Genomic DNA, 19977 nt, shown 5'->3' with positions numbered 1-19977 from the left:
GTGTGAGGTGATATCTCATTGTGGTTTTGATTTGTATTTCCCTGATGAAGAAAACCCATTACTTTAAAGTGGGGAAATTAGAAAAAATAAATGCGGAAATCATCTAGGTGCATCTAACTTAATCTTATGAGCCCTTTAAAATCAGACCATTTCCTCCAGCTAGTGGCATAAAACGGGGTCAGAGAGATTTGAAGCATGAGAGGGATTTGCTAAGAAGGAACAGACCACGTGGAAAAGAATGGGGTGGACTCTAGAAGCTGATGGCAGCCTCCAGCTGACTGGCGCAGTCTCCAGCTGACACCTAGCAAAATTAGACGTCAGTCCTATTGTAAATAATGTTGCTAAGAACATAGGTGTGCAGATATCTGCTTGAGTCCTTGCTTTCACTTCTTTTGATATCTACTCAGAAAAGACTTTGAAGGATATTATGGTAGTTCTAGGTTTAATTTTGTGGGAACCACCATCTGGTTTTCTATAGGGGCTATGCCATTTTATCAAATTTATGTTGTTTTACAACACTAAGTTTCTGGTAATTTTTATTTAAGAACAGAAAATTAATATATTACCCTTCCACCAAGTGTTCATATCTATAGGATTTCCTGTTGTTGGGTGGGGGAATGGCTAGCCAATTTTTGCCAGAGAGTAATTAATTCCATGTTTAGAGAACAAAAGGTTTGACCAATGAGTAGAAAATGTAGACCATATCCTTTAATTCTTCCGTTTTCAATTTGGTTCATCTTCCCTAACATTTATCATAGCTAGTACTTCTCATTCCATTTATCCACAGAGCAAAACTTCAGTGTTTTTCTTGAATGTGGGAGTAACTTTTAAGTTGTATGAGATGGGCAAGGATATATAGAGGGTTAATTGCTAATTATGAAGAAAATTTTTAGAAATTTAATGGTTGGCAGGTGTACATAATTGTGTTAATCATATTCGTTTATTACAAAACACTGTCATCTTTGGTCCATGCATGGGCCTCTTATCTAACTACGTATCTATCTTGAATAAGCATGCAAACATAAAAACCAAACCTTTGACAGTAACTTACATCTAACTGCATGTCCCTCCACCAACCCATTTCCTACTATTCCTTCATCTGAGGCTACTATTTCCTTAATTGCCATGTTCATAATTATTTCCACTATAGTCATTATAAATATCTGTATGTTTATAAATAAAAACATTTACATTTATACATATAAATATATGTATATCCAATTATAAATATATGTATATTTGTGTTTAAGTTTAATATCTTTATATGTGCATATATGAGTGTGTATGTATATGTATTATGTACATGTGTTATATATTTGTGATTTATAGATTTTATATATATGTGAGAGTTTGGCAAACTTTTCCTGTAAAAAGACTGAATACAGCTTTGTGGGCCATTTGGTTTTTGTCCCAACAGCTCATTCTGCTATTGTGCTGCAAAAACAGCCACAGGTATAACATGTACTAAATAATGAGCTTGACTATGTTCCAATAAATCTTGTTATGGACACTGAAATATGTTTTTCAATGATTATCTGTATAAAAACCACTATTAGCTCAAGGAACAACCATAGAAAAACAGGTATATTTGGTCCTCAGGCCATAGTTTGCTACCCATGGTATACATATAATCCTACGTATATTTTTTAAGTTTATTTTTATTTTATAAGGAATGTTAAGCTCCTTGTAATCTTCTTATACTACTTTCCGTGTACATATTAATAAAATGTATCCATATTTATCTATTTTAGGTACTTCATTTTGCTCAATGCTTATTTCATTTATGAGATCGTATCAGCATCCATTCACCCACATTTCTGTTGATGGGCAGTTAGGTTCCAAGCACCTGGCCCCTCAAATTTCTGAGCATCTTCTGGGTTCTGTAGAAGAAATTAGCTGCTGCTTGAAAAATTCTGCCTTGGAATCTAATGTGTTGGTTTATGTCACCTGCTGAGTCCATTCAGCTGCCATCTTCCAATGTTCCCTTGACATCACTTATCTACTGTTATCTCCTCTCCCATTCTCTTTCTATTTAGTTTTTAGGTATATTTTAGTTTCATTTCTGAGGAAAGAGAATACAGAGATAAACATTTTTTTCCATCATATTTAACTGTAATTTACTTGGATCCAGTCTTCATAGATGATTTCAGGAAAGATAAAAGGTAACCCAGAGGTTTCACTTCTGGCCTTCTGGCATGATGGAGTGAGGACATCGACAAAGTCTTTTCCCAAAAAGCAACTATGAAGGTAGGGAAAACTGTCAAAACAACAACAACAACAACAACAATCATCACCATCATTTCAGCCCTCTGAAAATCACAGGCATACAACAAGCTAAGGAGAGTTTATAAAATGAAAAATGTTAAACTTGGCATAGAAGCAGCAGGATTCTTGGTATCCTTCCCTAAGACTGCTACTGCTGTCCTGTTCCCCCATCCCCTATGCCTCCCTAGTTCTGTTGGTAAAGAAGTTCAATCAAAGTAGAACAGATCCAGCACCTTCAATCCCACCACAAGAAATCATTCAGTTGTTTTGGAGTCTTGTCATTTAAAGTGGAAAAGCCAACAATGGAAGACAGAAGCTCAGCTAGCTGTAGTTTACAGTACTATGTGAGCAAAGAACAGACCTGCAAACAAATGAGTGATTTAACTGGGAGTTCCAGAAGCTGTGACAACCATATAGACTTGATAAATTTCCTATCAATTTCAGGTTGATCGTAGTCTAATATACTGCAGAGATCAGAGTAGGTCAAAGTTACCCACACATTCTTGGCTGAAGGTACTTGAACATGCATACACACACGGGGTCCAGCAGTAAATAAAAGTGAGACAGATCCTCAAAAACACTCTGATCCTTGAATGTACTTCTCAATCTATTGGGTTGTTTTTGTCTGTTTGCTTGTATTTTTGTTTGATTATTTATTTATTTGTCTCCATTAAATCTGTGAAACATATCTCCTCTGAACTGTGTGGTCATTGATGTTTTTGCTTAGAGTTTATTTGTTTTCCTCTCTTGATTTAAGTTTTAAGCCCAGCTTCCCAAGGGCAACTTTTATGTCTGCATAGCTAAATGTTCAACCAATGATAGGTCATAGATTTTGGTCAAATATCTTGAGGAAGTAGGATTTCCACACTTCAACTCTCAAGTATTGGAGAAGTTACAGAGAAACTGAAGCCTTCATACACTGCTAGTGGAAAAACAAGATTGTACATCTGTTTGGAAAAACAATTGACAGTTCTCAAAAAGTTAAACATAAACTTAACATTCAACCCAACAATTCCACTGTTAAAAATCTACCCAAAGGAAATGAAAATATATGTCCATACAAAGATATGTATGTGAATATTCATGACAACTTTATTTATAGCAACCAGGAACTGGAAAAAAATCCAAACGTCCATTAAGTGGTAAATGAATAATCCAAAGGTAGCATATACATAGTATGGAATACTATTCAGCAATTAAAAGAATAAAATACGGTTATATGTTATAACATTAATAAACCTCAAAGATATAATGTTATGTAAAAGAGGTCAGATACAAAAGACTATTTGGTAATTTAGAGTCTTAGTGGAAGTATTTTCTTAAAATATGGTATTTACACAAAGGATACAAAAATATTAATTCAAAAGGATATATGCAACCCAATGTTTATAGCAGCAGCAACAACAATGGACAAATTATGGAAAGAGCCCAAATGCCCAACCACTGATGAATGGATAAAGACGATGTGGTATGTATGTACAATGGAGTATTATTCAGTCATTAAAAGAATGAAATCTTGCCATTTTCAACATCATGGATGCAACATCTAGGCCATATTATGCTAAGCAAAATAAGTCAGCCAGAGAAAGACAAAAATGATATAATTTCACTTGTATGTGGAATTTAAGAAACAAAACAAATGAACATGGGGGGAAAAGAGAGAGGCGAACCAAGAAGCTGATCTTAACTATAGAGAACAAACTGATGATTACCAGAGGGGAAGTGGGTGGGTGGAAGGGTTAAACAGATGTTAGATTAAGGAGGGTACTTATTGTGATGAACACTGGGTGTTGCAGGGTAAGTGATGAATGACTGAATTCTTCACCTGAAACTAATATTTTCCTATATGTTAGCTACCTGGAATTTAAATAAAAATTTGGAAAATTAAAAAATAATAATAAATAAGATAATAAAATAAAAATCTGTTTTTAAAATCAAAGAAGAAAGGGTAAAAATTGACATTACATAGTATTTCCTACTTACTCAGTATAACTACAACTTACCACATTGTCTTTATTACAAAATTAGTGAATCATAGGGATACTATGAAAAATCTGACTTATTTTTTCCTTTTTGCTTTTTTACATCCAAACAACAAATGATTATGATAGAAAAAAATATTACAATGAAGAGATAGTGATATAAAATTAAATGACTCTGTTCCCTATAATGTTAAAACTATGTTAGAGAAGATGACAGAGACTCATTACCCTCACTGACCAAAGGTAGGGTACACTTGAGAAGGAAATACACAAAATTTAAAGATGAACAATCTGTTGGGCTCTCTGCTCGGCAGGGAGCCTGCTTCCCTCTCTCTCTCTGCCTACTTGTGATCTCTGTCTGTCAAATAAACAAATAAAATCTTTAAAAAAAATAAAAAAAGATGAACAATCTACACAAATGAAGATGTATTTGGTCTCCACAGTGATAGTGAGCAGTGAAGGGAGAAAAAAAAGTTAAAAGAGATTACATTGATGTCATACATGGGGAACACACGATAACAAGAAAAAAAAAAAAAAAACAGAACAAGAGGGGATCTAGAGGATAATGGTGGAAAGGGGAATATAAGCTTTTGACACATTAAGGATGTACATATATTTTAACTTTAAAACAAGAAGGAAATTATAGATTTTAAGATGCACATGAAAACGGAGAAGCTCTGTGTTGTCTATACTGTTTATTTATTAATGAAATTGTCACATATACATCTGTAACCTTTAAAATAAAGGATTCTAGGAAATTTCAGATTGTTACATTGAAGCAATTCAACCTAGGAGAGATTATCTTTGAAATTATACCTGTGAGTATGAAAATAGGAATATATCTGAGAACAAGGAGCATCAGTTACCTTAAAAATTATACCTAAACACTGAACCTTTCACCGTTATGTAAGTTTTAATTAATTAGTTAGGTATGCTTTTACTTTATAACAAACATAAATTCCAATTCGGGTTCAGGGCTAATTTAGAGCATCTGCTTCTTCCTGCGAGACAACACAGATTGGTTCACCTGTGATATGTGCATGAGACCTTAATCATGCTCAAGGAGGCTGCTTGTGAAAATAACTGACTCCATTCTTCAATTTGGCAGCAGTGGCTTATGGAATAAAGACACATGGCCATCCAATGAGCTTCCTCTGAGAGGTAAACTCTATGCCAAGAAAACTGTATCCAGCTTTGCTACAGAGATGTAGTGAGTAAACAATACAAACTGACTTGATTCATTTTGTTCTCCAAAAATACTGCCAGTCCAAAAGAGAGCCTTCTTTTTTCTTCTTTCTTTCGCTCCTTCACATCTATCTGAACTAGTATAAAGTCTTCAAATAAAGGATTATCTTTTCCATATGGCTACAAAGCATGTGAGGCTATGATTGGGAGGCAGACAAAATAAGCGACGGGGATTAAGGGGTACAAACTTTCAGCGTTAAAATAAATAGGTAATGGAGCTATAATGTACAGCATAGGGAATATAGTCAATAATACTGTAATAATTTCGTATGGTGACAGATGATAATCAATGTTATCATGGAGATCATTTCATAATGTATAAAATAATACATCACTATGATATACACCTAAAACTAATAGGATATTGTATGTCAATTATACTTTAAAAAAAGTATTCGATATTTGCCTGAACACGTGTAAGAGTTTCATTCTCTAGACCATGCAACCAATTCCCCTTTGAGGATGATATTAGCTTCCTCTTGGTTCCTTGACATAATCTTACTAGTGTCAATGTGAAAACTTTCTCTACGTCTTCTGGAAGTAACTTTCTGAATCTCTTTGCCTCATTAACTCTTTTTCCCATTTCAAATGTCAACCAAATATTTTCTATTTTTTATCTCCTGTGCTTCTTAGATTATTTTTCATTCTGTTATACCTGTTTTTCACTATATACCTGTATTACTCTATCTGCAAGAACTTTGGAAAACCTGCTTTTGCAATAAAATAAATCAGTTCTATGAAGTAAACAAAGAAACAAACAAAAACTCCAGAATGTACCATTGATCATACCAACTCACAGATAGCTTAAATCAATGTGTGACCAATAGAGATGTGAAATTCAGTGAATCTTATTATATTCAAGACATGATTTGAGATTCTCCCAGTAGAAAGTAACTGACATGAGGTACATAGTTAAGAGATGGTTTTGACCCTTTACACTGATAGGAGTTTATAATAAGCTATAAGGCACACATACTTGTAAGCATATAGGATAAGTCATTCTGATAACTAGAAAGCAGATGCTCAAACATGTAGACTTACTAAACAATATTTAAATTTGTATATTAAGAGAAAGTTAAGATATATTATCATTTATAACTTTCTAATGAAAACCTTTTTGCTGATTATATATGTAAGATGTTAATTTCAAGTATGTGAGGAGAGTATGTATTTAGCATAGAAAACCTCGTAGTTAAATAGGTACTAGAAGTGCATTCCAATTCTATATTTTGCTATAACATTCACAGTCTGAGGAGCTGTTCCATCAGAAGACAACTCCCATTATGATGATGTGAAATGCTGCTCAGATTTATTTTTCAAAACATGTCAATATTTCTTAACAGACACTCATGTACCTTGCTAATTACTGCTTCACAAACACGTGTTGTATACTTTGACGATCATAAAAGAAGTGCAAATATTTACTCATTTCAAGTGACATAGCCTCATAAAGGGATGAGAAATAAATTCTGGCATGGAGAATGAGAAACGGATGGTGGAAGAGAAGAAAGACAGAAAATTACTACGAAGTTATAACGTGTCATTCTAATTAAGTACATTAAATGCGTTGTTTCTAGCATGCTGTAGCCCCAAGCATACCTCTGGCTTAATCCCTTCCAAAATGAAATATAAATGTATTTCAATCTAGTAAAGGAGGTTTTCTGTCATAGAAACTGTTTCTACTTTTTGAATAAGTTCAAAGGCTAAATTCACATTATAGAATGCCCAGGACAGTTAACCATGCTGGAAAACCACGACTCCATCAAAAGAGGGTATCTGTCATCTCGCATCACTATGAAATGAACAAAAGAATAAATAATACCCATGATCTGCTGATTCTAAACATGAAACAGTTTTAAACTTAAGCAGGCTTACTTGGTCGCATGCATTCCTGATAAGAAATTTTAAAATGCTAAATATCACTATACTTGGATGTACCTTTTAACTGGGCAGGGGAAATCCCCATGTTTTTACATTAGCTATGGTTCAAAAACGAATGTATGAAATATAGAAAATGCAGTAACAACAATCGGTGTTTTGCTTCTTGATCTTCCTCAAAAAGTATTATCAGAGAAAGTTACTTCAGGAAATATATGATATCACATTGTATATTTGCCTGCATTTAAGGGGAAAAAAATTAACAAGAAAAATTTGGGGGAGTTCATTTAAATTCCACTGGTGCTCATTATAGTCAAAGCATCATTTTCATGGAGTTACAACTAATCTAAATGCAATGCACACTTATTTTAACAAACTATGTATTAACTGATGCTTTCCTTCAAAATAATGCATATTAATTAAGACAAGCATTTCTAATATAGAGATAGGATTGGCATTATTTTTTACATGTGTTTTCTATTACAGGTGCAATGATGGTAAAACTTGATATCACTAAAGAACTTATTGCTTATAGGAGACTTTTCAAGCTACATGAAGATATCCAATATCAAGTAATCTTCCATTAACGAAGCAATTACTGGAACAGGCTTTCACTGGGATGCGGAGTCAAGCACACTGCTTACAGAACAACCCCTAACCAATATAAGGCCAGGGAATTAAAACAGGATGTGCTCTGAAAATGACATCTGAAGGATACTTAACTTGAGTGGCTCTTCGTCAAACTAAGATGCAATTAACTGTAATGGCGGAAAACTGCCTGATGTTTAGAGTATAGCACTGTCGATGTCCTACATGTAGTTTTATTTGATTAGTTCTATAAGAAACAAGAAGAGAGAAAGGGTTTGGTGCTGTAACCCACTATGTGTGAAAATGGTTACATGGAATAGAAACCTGAAGATCATGAATTAAAAATTGAAACCTTAATCTAATGCAAGGAAAAAGGAAAGCTTTTGAAAACACCATTACAAATTAATGGAGGAAAATATTCATTGCAAACAATAAGATTTGTCTAGTGTTGCAATGTTTGTCATGTGCTCTCCCATATAAAATCTGTTTATCTCCATATAAAGGCACACCTGGTGAGATTCCTCGTTCTTTGATAATTAAATCAATGGGACTCAACCCTCATTCAAGGCAAACTGCAGTCCTCACCAAGATCACTACAAATTCCCAGGTGGAAGGGGAGAGTTTAAGTTTTCTGGTCACTTATTTGACGTTCCAATTCCCTTTTCTTAAGTTATTTTTTTTCAAACTTAAGAATTTACATCTAGATTTTGGGGCAAAGCAAAGGGCTTTGAATGAGACCAAGCTCCCTGTTTCAGAATCCCCCACTCTCCCACTACAGATACGCTCCCAGCCACTTCTCTTCGACCCATGTTGCTGATTTCCCAGTGTTCTTTAAGGCCCTCCTGTCACTTTTCCTTAGCTTGATACCCCCATCAACTCTGAGGCACACTTTGCATCCCCCAAATTTTATTAACTTGCTTTGCTACCTGTTCCGTTCGTTCTCAGTGGCACTGAGAGGGATTTGTGACCACTGGCAAAATGTATTTCCTTCTTCCTTCCTTCCTGCCTGCCTTCCTTTTGCCCTTCCTTCTTTCCTTCCTTCTTTCTTCCTTCCTTCTTTCCTTCCTTCCCTCCCTGGCTTCCTTCCTTTCCTCCAAAAAAAAAAAAAAAAAAAAAAAAACTAAAAAAAGGGGACACTTCAGTGGTTCAGTCGATTAAGTGACTGACTTGACTTAGGCTTAGGCTCAGGTCCTGATCTCAGGGTCCTGAGTTTGAGCCCTTCCTTTGGGTTCCATGTTGGATGTGAAGGCTGCTTAAGATTCTCTGTCCCTGACCCTTCCCCCACTCTCCGTCTCTGGGGAAAAGAAAGAAAGAAAGGAAGGAAGAAACAAAGGAAGGAAGGAAGGAAAGAAGGAAGGAAGGAAAAGAAAAAAGAGCCTGGAGATTTCCTTCATCAATTCTTTAGTGCTGCCTGGATTCTATTTTTGCTCATGGTTTATGTGTGTGTGCATACAGGGCGAGTCATGGGGAATAACATTCCGTATGTGATGTGTCCCTTCCATTGTTCTTCTTCCCCTGCAAGATGCTGTGGTTCTGCTGACACAGAGTTGCAGCAGGACTGGGAAGACAGGAACACAAAATGAGCTGAATGATTCCAAAGCTGTCTTGATGACTAAACATGCTTGCACCTCTTCTCGTTGAATGCAGATAATTCATGTGTTTTAATCCTTCCTGTATCCCTTTGGCTCTGTTCAGGAGGACAGAAAACATGATAGGTTTTCAAACTATAGAAAATTCAATTCAGGCAAAATTTGGATAATTTAGATATGCAAATAAAAAAAAACTGAGAATCCAATTGGACAATTTACTTATCTTTTTTTTAAAGATTTGTTTATTTGAGAGAGAGAGAAAGAGAGCATAAGCAGAGGGGCTGAGGGAAAGGAAGAGAGAATCTCAAGCACACTCTGCACTGAGCATGGAGCATGACATGGGGCTTGATCTCATGACTCTGAGATCACGACCTGAGGCAAAACCAAGAGTCCAGCACTTAATCAACTGACCACCCAGGTACCTTTCAGTTGGACAATTTAAAGCAAGAAGGCAATTGAGACTAACAAGAGTTGGAAGCTAGAATACTCGATGGTTAAAGGAAAAGTGGGAGGCAGTGGCGCAGCCAAATCTGGAAGCCAGGCCATGTGGTTAGGCTGCCCAAGTGGGATCTGGGCCATGAGGGAGGCAAAGCTCCTTCTGCGGGCTGTGTGACAGAGCAATGATGAGAAGCTGTCTCCTGCCCTCCAGTCCTCCTCCCATATGCCTGCTATGGAACTAGTCAAAACCCATCGGTCAATGTTTTCCTAAAATACAAAGCAGAGCAAAAGGGTGGGGAATGGAGCAACATGCAAATAAAAGGCACACGTGCCACAAACACCCACAGCTATTAAATACCACTACATTTGCCAGCTATAAAGCCAGTTAATGAATAACTCTACATCTATGATATCTTAGAAAAGATGTCTAGGATATAGCAGTTATCTTCTATGATCACATTGATAGTAGTGATTAATAAGTTTATTAATATAAGTAATTAATAATTACCTATTACTTTTAAGTAAAGTAAAGGCAACTGTCAAAGCTTTTATGACCAGCATCTTGATTTTTCTATTTAACATTTCTTCTTCCTTAAGATTTGTTAGCTATGATCTGGTCTTATCATACCCTGGCTTTAAGGGCCTTTCTTTAAAGATAAGTGATGATTCATTTGGTGTGGTTCACCAGGGCGTCTCCCTCTCTTCTAAGAAATTTTCTCATCCTAAAACATGTCAGCATGAGTTTCTTGAAAACAGAAGCTGAGAGAAGGGATTTTCCAAAGATAGAGGAGAGTCTGGGAAGGACAGAAGGATGCCGGAGGAGCCATAAACACTTCCTTTGAAATGTTGCCTAAGGCAGATCGTGCCTTCCAAGACCAGACTAAAAAAGAAAAACTAGGCCCTTTTCTGAAGGTCTCAATAAGATCAAGAGTCATGGAGACCCTGTATTCAGAAACTGAAACCTACTTGCTAGGCACAGCCAAACCTACTTGCGACACCGAATGACGCTGAAGCCATGTGATGTGGGATATGAGCTGCTCCTCCTGACAGATCCGCTCCCTGGGCTTGTAACACAGGGGTCTTATGAACTGACTTCCCTCTCTCTTCCCCTGTACTGGTTCTGACCAAATATGTTATGCTGGCTTAAGAGGCATTGGGCTTGTATTTATCAAATAAAAATGTCTACGGGGAATTTTGTTCCTGTATAGCCATAGACATTTCTTAAACTGTTCCCCAGTTGAGACAATTTTCAGAAGAGAGGCTACAGGAAAAATAAGAATTTAATAGGTTCCTTTGAATGGTTTTTAAATGCGAAATATTTTCCTCATGAAAGAAGTTTTTATTAATTGAAACTGCTTAAAAGACATTCATTTTTTTTTTTAATTTTGGTATGAAAAATCAGGTTTGAAATTGTTATGTAAACATGTCACTGAATCCAGCTGTGTTTGGAATCATATGTGTCTTAAGTGATGCAGGTGGAAAACATTTGGGTAAATATTAGTAATATTGAATGTACTTCAGCATTCTCTGCTTTTTTAAACTTCTGTGATATTTAAGATGGTAAATTTCTTCCCTTTTATTCTTTCTACTATTTCCTTTAAGTTTCTATGTATCTCAGTCTTCCCATTGTAAATAACTTCGTCAGCCTTGGTCAACGGACCATGGTTTCATTTGGGCAGCAGGATATATTATGATTGTTATATTGCTTTTCTGTAAAGAGGTTAAGATACGTTACTAAATCTAGAGATAATTTTCATAATTCTCAGTAGAGATTATATATGTATTCCAATCTAATCCTTAATACCACCAATAATCCCAGTGAAGTTTCCAAACTCGAAAATTTCAACTAGTGAATATTCATTTTCATTAAAGAAACAAAGGAAATAGAAAGTGCAATGCAACTTCACATTAAAACAAGTACTAGGGCTATGCCACATCTTGTAAACACCAACCTTGAACCTTGAAACAAAATAGATTATTAGGGATATGGTACTCAATATTTTGCTAACTAAATTTAGGAATTAACTCATTCTATGATTTGAGTCCAAATTCTGGAGTATATCAAAATAGCATATTTCCTCCGTCTGGTCTTAGTATCTATTTTTTTTTTAATAATTCTTATTCTCAAATAAGAAACATACAAAACCTCATTAAACAAATGTGTAATTTACTAAATTATCAAAGGTAAATATTCTTGCAAACACCATTCACATTAAGGAATAAAACCTCTCCAGTTGCCCCAGGGGACCCTAAATAGCCACCAATTACAGCCCCTTCTCTCTCTACTGAGATACTTCCCTAGATTTTATTGTAACTACCTCCTACTTTATCACCAAACTGTGTTTTGATAGACATCAAAGTTTAGTTTAGTTTAGTTTTCTTTTTTCTTCTAATTAATTTTGTTTTAATCTGTAGGATTCCCTCCATCACTTCTCTTTCCTGAAATCTATTTGTTAAAGAACCCAGGTTACCTATCCTATAATTTTCCATGGGCTGGATCTTGTTGATTGCATTCCTCTCTGTATTTTACTGTGTTCTACTACTTTGTCTCCAAATTTGTGATTGAATCTAGAGGATTATTCAGACTCAGGCTAGCATTTTTTTTTTTTTCAAATCAACTTTATAGCCAGTATTGTGTTCCTCATGAGATCATGGGAGGTATTTAATGACCAATTGTCTCTTCTGATAAAATTAGAAGTCCCTAATCCCTAAATCCTTTAATTAGAATTTGCAAAATGTTGAAATTGCAATTCTGTTGTTCTTTCTTCCTGTGTTTTTTTGTTTTCGTTTTTTTGAAATGTTCTTATGACACACTTTCCTTCATCTGCTATTTGGTTACCCAATTCTATAGTTCGTATAGGAAAAGTAGGATAAATGTTTGATTCTTTCCATATATATATATATATATATATATATATGTTTATGTTTTGAAGTTGTGTTGGCTGTAATTCTCATATACTTTGGAACACAAATTCTATAACTCATCTTTAAATACCACAGCTGTGCCTTTCAAAAGAGAAAAATGCTTATTTCAGTTTTGGCCACATATCCGAGTTATTCAAAATTTTCATTCAAGATATTACACCCTGAGATATATAATGCTATCCACTTCTTTTAAAATACTACCTTCACCAAATGTAAAACGCCACCTTCACCTTCCACCAGAGTGGCCAGATAACCACTCACTTTAATCCTCTGATTAATGGATATTCTATTATGCCTCGTACTTTCCTTCATGTTACCAATATTAAAATTTTGTTTTCTACTTCCAGTCATTAGGATGGAATTATATTAGAAGCTTAAAAAATTATCTGTTGTAACTAAATTAAGGGCTTATTTTTTCCTGAAGTCTTCACATTTTCATTTAAATCTCAAAATGGATTGTCCTCGAATTCCTGTGTGGATCAGACTGAACCCTTGACCAAGCTGATTGAATCTTACTCCTTCTGTTTTGTTTGGCTAGTTTATCTAATAGATCTCAGTGTCATAGAGAGATAAATAAGAAACTAGAAATGGGGGTCCTAAGAGACTGTGTGTGATTTCTTGGGGAAGATGATCCAATGTCTAGATTATAAATGGGATTAAGCTGTTCTAATAAAATGTGGGCTCAGAAATAAGTATGCCCATTTGGAGTGTAAAAACCTTAAAGCTGGAAGGTATGCAGTGCATGTCCCTTTAAGTAAAGGAACAAATTTTAACATTTTTCTTGGATAACTTTCCTCGAGTTTAGTACCCTGGCTAACACGATGATAAGTTGACAGTGTCATTAGTACTAGACTCTCTTAAATATTTAAAATAATTAGTGGAACATTTTAATATAATTAATGTTTCTGAACATTAAAAAAAAAGAGGAGGAAATAAGGAGAGCAGGGATCAGATAATGCAGAGACTTATATTTTAATGGTAACGTTATTTATTCTTAAAGCAATTCTTTTTATGCAGGGGAGATGATGATTACATTTCCTTCTGAGGATCACTGTAGCTATGGAAAAGGACCTAGAAGAATCAAGAATGATATGGGGAGAGATGCTAAGGAATGATGAAACAATCCAAGTGATAAACTATGATAAATTTCACAGAGTCAAAAAGAATGAAATTTATATATTAGAGAAATATTTAGTGTTCATTTTGCTCTGGCAAAATTAAAGGTTAAATTTGCAGTGTAATAAGAAGCTAAAGGTTATTTTTCTTCTACAGGATGGGGACTTCACAATGACTTATTCAGGAAGTTGAGGATGGATCTCTCTCTCTCTCTCTCTCGTCTGTCTCGTGTTTTCCTCCTCCATCTTCACAGCTCCTGACAACTGTCTATGCCTTGTTATAATTCAAAACTTAGAATTTACATATACAAGGACACACAACACAAAACATTAATCTGTGTTTTGTTTGGTCTATAAATAACATGTATGTGGCAATATGACCAGATGTAGTGATGTAGACTATTCTTGGATTTTTTTTTTTTCCTATTAAGGATCTGATCACTTAGGAAAGAATTGTGAATTTACCCTTTTACTCCACTTCATGAAAATTAGAACAACAAACACTTTTAAGACCTTATTTTGAATTAAGATTGTATAACCTGGGGTGCCTGGGTGGCTCAGTGGTTTAAGCCTCTGCCTTCAGCTCAGGTCTGAGCTGGGATCAAGCCACATATGGGGCTCTCTGCTCAGTAAGGAGTCTGTTTCCCCCTCTTTCTCTGCCTGACTCTCTGCCTACTTGTGATCTTTCTCTCTGCTCTAAATAAATGAATAAATAAATAAATAAATAAATAAGATTGTATATTCTGTATGTTTTCTCTTACTTAATCTTCATGATAATCCTACATATCTACTTTTGTAGATGGAAAAAAGTAAACTATAAAGAAACTCAAGTAACTTTTTAAAGATTCCCTTGCAAATAAAGAGTTGGGATTCAGACTAGATGTATCTAACTGTCCAATCCAATAGCCAAAAAACACCAGACAATATGTTACTATGCACTGTTCTTTGATATGTCGAAACGACATGTTTGTATTTTTTACTTACAGATGGACATGATGTGCTTATGTTTCACTTGTACTGATGATGAGATGTAAAAACCCACTTGCATTCACTGGCCTGGCCCCTTTTATTTATGTATTTATTAAGACAATCTTTTAGAGTAGTTTAAGGTTCACAGCAAAATTGAAAAGAAACTATAGAGATTTCTCTGATACCCCTTGCCCCTGAACTTGAATAGTCTCTCTTTTATCAACACCCCCCCCCCCCCCAAAAGGGTATATTTGTTATAATCGATGAACCTACCCACACTCATCATCATCACCTGGAGCCCATAGTTTACATTTGAATTCACTCTTGGTGTTGTGCATCATATGGGTCCAAACCAATGTAAAACGCAGTATAACCATCATTATGGTATCATGTAGAATATTTTCACTCCCCTAAAACACTTGGGCTCTGCTTGTTCATCCCTCCCCAAACTCCAACCTCTGACAACTACTGCCTTTTAACATCTCCATAGTTTTATCTTTTCTTGAATGTCCTATAGATGGAATCATACAATATGTAGCCTTTTCATATTGGCTTTTATCCATTTAGTAATATGTGCTGAAGAGTCTTCCCCTGTCTTTTCATGGTTTGATAGTTCATTTCTCTTTAGCTTACAAATACATAAAATCATTATAGAATATTCTAATACATATTTTTCTCAACATAAAAACACAGAATATATAAACGATGCAGTAAATAAAGAAATGATTAAGAGTCACTTTTATCTCACTATGGAGTTAACATTTTTAATCATTACCTTTAATTTTTAACTTTTTTAAAAACAGTTTAACACAAGAGGTCCTGAAACAGATAGACAAATATTTCTCTGCATCTCATATTCTACCCCAGAGGCATATCCTTTACAAACTTATAAGAGCCAAGAACATTTTCCAATAATGTAATCAACACTGGCTGCAAAAAAACAGAAACTTATTCAACTAGCTTAAGCAAAATAAAATAATATTGGATGACAAGGGGGTCTAGTCTATCACCAAACCAATGTCAGAATCAGAGGATTAGTGACCCATAAGGGCCTGGAGTTAGAAACTGGAAAGTCTTTTGGAAGCCAGCCTGCATTAAACTCTTCTTCTTCTCCCTAATTCTCCCATTTTTCCTCTCTATCCCTGTCCTTTTTCCTCATTTATTGGTTTCTTATTTTAGCTTCGCATCCTTCATCTTTTCTCTCTCTTTTTTTAAGGTAGATTTATTTATTTGAGAGAGAGAGAGAGAGCAAGGGGGAGGGGCAGAGGGAGAGAGTCCTAGGCACACTTCCATTAAGCTGGGAGCCAGACCTGAGGCTCAATCCCATGACCCTGAGACTACAACCTAAACTGAAACCAAGAGTCAGTAGCTTAACCAAAGGAAATGTCCAGGTACCCACCCCCCATTTTTTTGGCAGATGGTTTGAAATATTTTTTTTTAAACTGTCTAATAATTTTAGAGGAACTATCCTGTCCCATTCTCAGTCCAGATGGTTCAATGGTCCTGACATCATTCCACTGTAGAGGTAGACATGTGACCTAGGCCTGATCAACAGATTACAGTAATTAGTTCAGCTATGAGTATGTGAAACATTGATTAAAATCACCAGATTTGGAGTATAATTGCTCCAGTTCAATCCCAGCTCCAACACTCACTAGCAGTAAAACCCTGTGCTAGTTGTTTCTCTTCCATGAGATTTAGAACAAAATCAAACAGTTAGTAAATGATAAATATATGTTAGTTATCATTTTCATTAATCTAATCAAGGACAGTCAGTGTTGGGATTATCTGCAGAACTACTGGATTATAATGGGACTACTGGAATTTTGGGCTGCTTGGTAGACCGAACATAAGCTTGGTATTCTTTGTGGCCATTTTGCCATCCTGTAGACACATTCAGCTTGAAAATTAAATTTATACCAAGATACTATGAGTCAGGAACGGATGGTATTACGTGAGAAACAAGGTCCAGCCCACTCGTCACTAGACTTCTCAGTGAGGTGAGACAACACTGTTTTGCTTAAGACAGATTTCTCTTTCTTGCAGTTATAGTGGCTAGTATTCTGGATTTCATTATCCAGATAATCATATAGATAATTATAAAAATAGATATTATGTACACTAGTTTGTCTGTGTAGGTCCACCCATGTACAGCTAATCCTTGAACACTGTAGGAGTTGGATGACCCTACCTCCTGTCCACATATAACTGACTCCCCAGAAACTTACCTACTAATAGCCTATTGCTGACCAGAGGCTTTAGAGATAACATAGCTGATTATCACATGTTTTCTATATGTCTTGCATTTTATATTCCTTTTCTATTATGTTCAGTTAGCCAGCATATAGTACATTACTAGTTTTTGATGTAATGTTCAACAATTCATTAGATGCTTATAACACCCAATGCTCATCTGAAAATACTTTCCTTAATATCCATTATCCAGTTACCTCATCCCCCCCTTCTGTAACCCTCAGTTTGTTTCCCAGAATCCAGTCTCAAATGGTGTCTCCCTTGCTCATTTCTTTCCATTTAGGTTTCCCTCCTTCCCCTGTGGTCTTCCACCCTATTCCTTATGTTCCTTATATGAATGAAACCATTTGATCATTGTCTTTCTCTGTTTGACTTATTTCACTTAGAATAATCACCTTCTTGCAAATAAAGTAAACTAGGGAAAGAAAATGCTATTAAAAAAGACATAAGAAAGAGGAAACACATTTACAATATTATATTTATTGAAAAAGAATCTGGGTATTTGCGGACCCACTCAGTTAAAACCTGTGTTGTTCAAGGGTCAACTGTAGTTACAATTTCAAAAAGTGAAACAGCGTATAAAATGGGAAGGCTCACAGGGGCACCTGGGTTGCTCAGTGTGTTAAGCCTCTGCCTTCATCTTAGGTCATGATCTCAGGGTCCTGGGATCAAGCCCCTCATTGGGCTCTCTGCTCAGCAGGGACCCTGCTTCCCCTTCTCTCTCTGTCTGCTGCTCTGCCTACTTATGATCTCTCTCTGTCAAATAAATAAATAAAATCTTTTTTTTTAGAATTTTTTTTTAAAGATTTTATTTGTTTATTTGACACAGAGAGATCACAAGTAGGCAGAGAGGCAGGCAGAGGGAGAGAGGAGGAAGCAAGCTCGCTGCCAAGCAGAGAGCCCAATGCAGGACTGGATCCCAGGACCTTGAGATCATGATCTGAGCTGAAGGCAGAGGCTTAACCCACTGAGCCACCCAGGTGCCCTAAATAAATAAAATATTACAAAAAAGAAAATGAGAAGCCTAACACCCAATTCCACCAAGACTCCTATTCCTAGTCTTTTATGGTTTCTAATCCAATTTTTCCATGATTATAATCTCTACTGTATTTCAAGCTTTTGTCACATTTGATTTAACTTTAGACATGTCTCTGATTCTCAATATCCGTTATTGTTTTAAATAATTTAGTGGTAAACTTATATTTTCTGTTTTACACTTCTATTTCCTTAACCTATGATCTTTAGAGATTTTCTACTGACTTCATAGTATGTAAAATAAAGGAGTCGACATAGGTGTACATCCCTCATCCTTACTTCATTTTCCTATTCCTCTTATTTATGTAATCACATTGATGTTTTCAGAGTTGCTGAATCTGTTCACTTTTCTTATTTTCCTACAGTTAAATCTTCAATGCACTGTGCCTATTGATTGATTGAATTGTGAAAGCTACTAACATTTATAAGTACACAAGTTTTTAATTGTACAGTAGTACAGCTGGAGCTTAGGAAAGGATTTAAAATCTCTACCCTAAACTTTGTTCTTCAAAGAATTGTCAAAGCATCAATGTCAGATGCCTTCTCCTTTCAAATGCTCATGAACTGTATCATATTCTAGTTTGTTTCTTATTAAGGTCATAATAGTTTTGTTTTTCTTAACTTTAATTTGCAATTCTGCCTTTTTGTTGTTGATAGGAAAGAACATGAAGAGCTAGCCTCTTAACAAAATATTTGTTGTTGTATTCCACTTTCCTATTAAAGGTATTTATTATCCATGAAGACTTCAACTTCCTGTTTTAAGTTAAGCAGTAATACTTCCTGGGACTATGTACAGCTATCTTCTTTGGATATCTTTTCATGGGAATAATGTTTCATATATTTCACATTATTCTTTATAATATTAATACAATATGCTATAGTATATATTTAATATTTTCATTAAATCCAAATGGATGCCAAGCTTTTATTACATATTAAAGTGTATGTATTGAAATGTTTTAATGTTACCTTGTTCTTCATTAATGAGAAATTCAGTGTAAACATCTACCTTCAGGAAACTTTTCCTTCAGACCTTTGAATGCCTTACTCCAATGTGTTTTCATATCTGGCATTTTTAATGCTAATTTAAAGCCAATAGGTTCTCTACTTATTACATGATTTGTTTATTTTATTTTTCTCTTTTGGTAGGCTTTTAGCTTCATTCTTGAAATTTTTGTTTTACCAACTAGTGAATATGTGTTTATTCATTCATCTAACTCATTAAGTACTGAGTTGTAAATAGTAATAGAAATCTTTAAATAACAATGAATGCCTTATCTATCTGTTTATTTACTTATTTAATTTATTAATTTATTTTTTTTGTAGGGTGAGGGTCAGTTTTCTTTCTTGGAATTCCCAAGTGGTTGTTTGACATTCTTATTCATTCCTTCCTTAATTCTTAAGTTTTTGTCTTGTTTCATACTTTTTAAAATAATTATTATAAATTTGTTCTTTCCCCTGTTCTGAGGAATCTCCACATTTTGATCTTCCAGATTACTTATTTGGCCTTCTGAAATTCCATTTTATTTTTCATTTCTAGTGACTTGAAATAATTATCAGTCACATTTTAAATTTCCACTGACACCTCCTGGTCTGTTCTGCTTTGGCACCTTTCCCATAGGAGTGGCTATTTATTCTATGAATAAAATAGTCTGTTGAATTTTTATATATCATGAGAGACTATGAATAAAAATT

The 19977-nt window shown here is 35.1% G+C and overlaps 1 pseudogene; it reads left to right on the top strand.

The window, feature by feature from the left end:
- LOC132018696 (tigger transposable element-derived protein 1-like) overlaps window positions 1-19977 on the top strand; it is a 103408-nt pseudogene that overhangs the window by 27122 nt on the left and 56309 nt on the right.

The sequence above is a fragment of the Mustela nigripes genome, chromosome 5 (genome assembly GCF_022355385.1).
Source record: "Mustela nigripes isolate SB6536 chromosome 5, MUSNIG.SB6536, whole genome shotgun sequence".
Classification (NCBI taxonomy): domain Eukaryota; kingdom Metazoa; phylum Chordata; class Mammalia; order Carnivora; family Mustelidae; genus Mustela; species Mustela nigripes.
Note: the sequence above shows the minus strand (reverse complement) of the source record. Positions and strands in the feature narration are given on the sequence as shown.